General features: G+C 30.5%; 1 pseudogene; it reads right to left on the reverse strand.

The window, feature by feature from the left end:
* Positions 1-1,778: 1,778 nt before the first annotated feature.
* On the reverse strand, positions 1,779-2,985 carry LOC120203678 (annotated as a pseudogene).
* Positions 2,986-5,231: the final 2,246 nt, after the last annotated feature.

Raw genomic sequence — 5,231 nt, forward strand, 5'->3', positions numbered from 1 at the left:
CCTAATTAATTCTCTTCATCAAAATAACACATTAGTTAAGTTATTTATAATTTCAGAGACCTGGTTGCTCAAATTGGAAACTTCCAGGGCCAAAATAGCATCTAACTCATGTAATTAGGGACTAAATTGAACTCTTACCAAATTGGAAGGTATGGGAGTGTAATTTCTCACTGTTATAAAAACACGTGGATTTAAACAAATAAAATTATAAAATCTATTGAAAAATAAAAATATTTGAAATTTAAAACAATTCAAAAATTAATTTTTAAAAAGTAAAATTACTTGAAAATCATTTAAAATGTTGACAATTTAAAATTAAAACTAACCCAAAATTAGAATATAGATACTTTATAAATCTAAAAATTAAGAGAAAATCTTGCAGAGTGTAAAAAGGAAAGGTTGAGTATCTGTCAAACTGACACCTCACCAGTAGATTGTTGTTTTAATATTGAAGTGTAGATTCACTCAATTCTTTTTCCTTTTAGCGTAAATTACATTGATGGTCACTTAAATTTTAAAGTGCATTTACTTTGGTCACCAAAATAAAAAGACATACATTAAAGGTTTGAAGTCATTGCTGTTAAAAAATACATTTTGATCACTGAATCATTAAATAATTAACAAAATTGATATTACATGTTTGCATATCAACGATAGCTAACATGGTATATCCACATGTCATCGTCAACTGAGTCAACATGCCCTTATATCATTTTTTAATAAATATGTGAGTATACCGACTCGTGATGTTAAAATTTAGGTGTGTCACATCAATAATGTAATACCTCAAATTTGGTCAACGCCATTAGTTTGATTTGAGTGGCCTCAGGATAATTTTTGAGATATTTAGGATTATTGGACTAAGATTGAGCTTCGTTTGAGTTGGAAGGAGTTCAAATAGACCTAAAAAGGGTATTTTTGAATTGGGTTCAAATGAGGAAGGGCCAAGGAAGTAATTAACCCTAGTTGCTCTTATAAGACTAATTTCCATTCAATTTTGGAGATGTCAACGGAAAAATAAGGGGAAAAGTTGGGTGTACATTTCCGATGCTATGTGATCTCGGATCTCACCCTAGGTATTGGACATGAGGGTACCTTGGGTAGGCTATAGGGTGTGAGTATTGAGATGCTAAGTGACCCTTCAACTACACTATTATGTCTTTTAATGTTTGTTTGTTTTGTGTTTTTATGTGTTCATGACTATACCTGTCAGCATGTTCATATGATAAATGCATGTAGTATAGTAAAGTTATTCGTGTGGCTCTGAGCTTGTGAGCTCATTCGAAATGTTTTTCCATGCCAAGGTTCTTAGATGGACATTCGAAGAGATTATTGTCGGACTCGTGCTCCAAATTTATCGGATTAGCATAGTACATCTTGAATATTTTTAATGGCATGTATTATTTATTGACTCTTTGTATATTTGAGTCGTAACTCCATTTTAATATATTTAATATACTTTAATTTGGGATGTTATTTTGGGAGCTCCTCACTCATGTAAACCTATTTTACTTATGCTTTCAATTATGTTTTGGATGTTAAATATGATAAGTGATTTAAAAAATGACTTGTCACTTTCAGTGATTTTATGTAACGCCTTGATTCTTTATCTAACGTCAAATCATTCAAATGATTAAATATGTAAAAAGGAAAGTAATATAAATAAAAATGATTTGAAATATTAATTGAGAAAATTCATCAATTTTAAAGACAAAATATTTTGTCTCTATTTATTTTATCTCCACCTAAATATGGTAGTATTTTAGAGTTGTTCTCTTAGGTCGGATTCTTAACAGTTTGTTTCAAAACATAGATGAACCAGATGGTGAATCATTTGTCAGATTATCAAGGATGTTGTTCCAGTAATCCTTGTTTCTCCGAAACCAGTAGCATAACTTGTCCCGACATCGAAGTTGTCTCTAGCTTCCATCGACGAACTCTGCTGACAATGATCCACAGCATTACAGACCATTAAGGTATCCGCCGAAAACCCTTCCAATTCCATTGCATTTCCCGCCCACCATGCATTATCAATCGACCCCATTGTTGAATCCACACATTTCCCATTAATCGAGTTTCCAACAAAGCCGAATCCGACGTCGGAAACCGGCAACGTGCTCTCCATGAAGTTCAACGTCGAGGTCGGAGAAGTAGGTTTGTCGGCTATGTTGGAAGTGAACAATCCGGCTACTACACGTTGCCAAGCTTTGAGCACGTCGAGGCACGGCGGCTTAGTTACATGAGCAAAGGAAACATTTTTATTATTCACCGGTGGTGGAACCGGGGAAGTCGAGGAGGATCCGAGCTGCGGTCTCGACTGTCGGAGCCGGACCAATCTAGCTTCAGCATCTAACCGAGCACGTTCCCATTGAGCCATGTGATTAAGGTTAGCGGCATCCTTGGTGGAGTTACACTGCTGGAACCGAGGGCATTGATTTTAGGCTTGTGAGTCGTGGGATCAATCCCCATCTTGGCCAACCTCTTCTTCAGCCGCGTATTCCAGTAGTTCTTGATCTCATTGTCTGTCCTTTTCGGCAAATGAGCCGCCAAGCCGACCACCTGTTTCCAAGGAAGGCATGGAGTTGAATGATGGTTTGTTCTTCCTGCGAACTGAACTTTCCTCTTTTGATGTCCGGCCTTAAGTAGTTAATCCACCTAAGTCTGCAACTTTTACCACACCTTTGAAGTCCTATACATATACATACACGCATCGAAATCAAAGTGAAAAAAAAAGCAAAAAAGAGGTAACGATTGAATAAAGAGATGTGGGAATAATGACCGGCTTTTGCAGGCAAGGCGCGCCAGTTTCCGTCGCCGTGTCGGATATAAGACGAGATTTTTCGTCTTCTTCCGGAGTCCATGGCCCTTTCTTCAACCCCGCCTTTTGGGAACTCAGAGGCTGCCGCATCTTCTTTGGATTTGAGCCAAACCGAAGCGAAAATGAACTCTTTTTATTCCTTTGAAAAGGACTGATTAAGAGATGATTGATAGACAAAGAGGATGGCAGTGAAAATGTGGGCAGAGATGGTTAATTTAAGTAGAGGCTTTTAGTGCAGTAAATATTTAATAAGGCTTTATATTACCATTATACCTACTCACGTTCATTAATGGAAGTAATTTATATATAGAAAAATTCTAGCTTTTGATCGATGAAACGATGAACACAATTAAATTATTTATAAAATGTTAAATTAAGTACTAAACATATAATTAAATTAGTTAAAATTTTAATATAATTTAATTAAAAATAAATATTTATAAAACATTTTTTAGGATAAACTATATCATTGATCATCTAACTATTTACCCTTTTTACTTTAACCATCAATTTTTTAATTTTGTTAATCGAGTCACCTAACTTAAATATTATCAATCAAGCCACATGTTAAATATTAACGGAGGAGATCATATGGCAGTTAATTTTGTATAACTACATATTTAGTACTCATTATTTACACATTAATTTGGTTTTAACTTTTAATTAATTCAATATATTTAATCATCAATTAGATGGTGATATGTGTCACTATGTGATTGATTTTTTTAATATTTTTATTTAATTTAATAAAATTTTCATCCAATTAAATGGTTTCAGGTTCCCCAATTGAATGAATAAAAAAAAATTAAATCAACAACTGTTGTTGGTGGAGATTAAACCTAAGACATGAAGAGGAAGCAAACGCCTCAACCACTGGCCTGCACCATTCAAATAACAAACTTATCGCGATAATATATAGTTAATGACAATAAAAAAAGAAAAATGGCCTAATAAGAACACCAACATGGAATAATTGAATAATACAATGATATGATATATACACAATATTATAACTGATTAATATGTAAATGTATTTTTTTATAATTTAAGTTATTTTAATGAAAAAATAAAAATAAAAAATTTTAAATATTATAATTGAAATATAACAAAAAGTTTTGTTGACTTAGAATTTTCCTGATAGTTGAAGGCTTATCGTAGTAAGCATTTAACTTATGCATTGACTTGTTTATATCTCGTTAGAGTAAAACAATTATTTATTATTTATTAATTATATATTTGAAGAAAAATTTTTAGGGGAAACTTGATTTTATTGAATTAGTCTATTTTAATATGGAGTTGTTAAATAAGATTAGAATCCAATTGACGTTATAATATTTTAAAATATAAGATGATACATTTTAGTTCAATAAAATTAGAATAATGAAGAAAATTTATTAGTTTAAAATATGTAAAATAATACATTTCAATTATAATATATTAAATTCACTTTATTTTAATTTTTGTATGTGATTTAAAATATAAATAAAACATATTCATTTATTAATCAAATTATAATACATGTTCATATATATTTATATTTTCATACCATTATTATTTCATATTTGAGTCCTTATAAGGTCATTTATTACCATTAACTATTTAAATTATATAAATTTTGTTATGTATATTAAACAAATTTAGTGGTCCACTTAGTGGTTAAAGCATTCATTTTTGGCTTGTGTCCTAGTTCAAACCCACCAGAAATGGTTATTGATTTAATTTTTTTCCATTCATTCAATTGGTGACACATGACACCAATTGATTGGATGAAAATTTTATTAAATTAAATAAAAATATTAAGAAAAAAATTCAATCATGCAATTGCACATGTCACCATCGGATTGAGGATTAAATTATTGAATTAAATAAAAGTTAGGAGTAAATTAATAGAATGTGTAAGTAATGAGGACTAAATGTGTAATTATATAATTTTTATCAACTGTCACGTTCTCCTCCGTTAATATTTAACGACATGTGGTTTGATTGATAAGATTTAAATAGTTAGGGTGACCCAATTGAAATTTAAAAAAATCGGTGGTTAAAGTAAAATGAGTAAATAGTTAGCGGTCAATGGTATAGTTTACCTAAAAACTAATGTTTATAAATATGTATTTTAATTAAATTACATTTAGATTTTTAACTAATTTATAATTATGTTTAGTACTTTATAATTTATAATTTATACGTTTAGCATTTTATAAATTAATTTAGTGGTGCTCATCATTAACGGTACTCATATGTACTCGTTGAGCGTGACATCATCATCCTTTATATATATATATATATATATATTAAATAATCTCGATGATTACAATGTAACATCTGTTCATAATTTTTAACTCTTGATAATAAATATATTAAGACCACTCTATAGATTATTATCTATATATTTATATGCAGATGATTGAGTTTG

The sequence above is a fragment of the Hibiscus syriacus genome, unplaced genomic scaffold, assembly GCF_006381635.1.
Source record: "Hibiscus syriacus cultivar Baekdansim isolate YM2019G1 unplaced genomic scaffold, ASM638163v2 tig00010263_pilon, whole genome shotgun sequence".
Lineage (NCBI taxonomy): Eukaryota > Viridiplantae > Streptophyta > Magnoliopsida > Malvales > Malvaceae > Hibiscus > Hibiscus syriacus.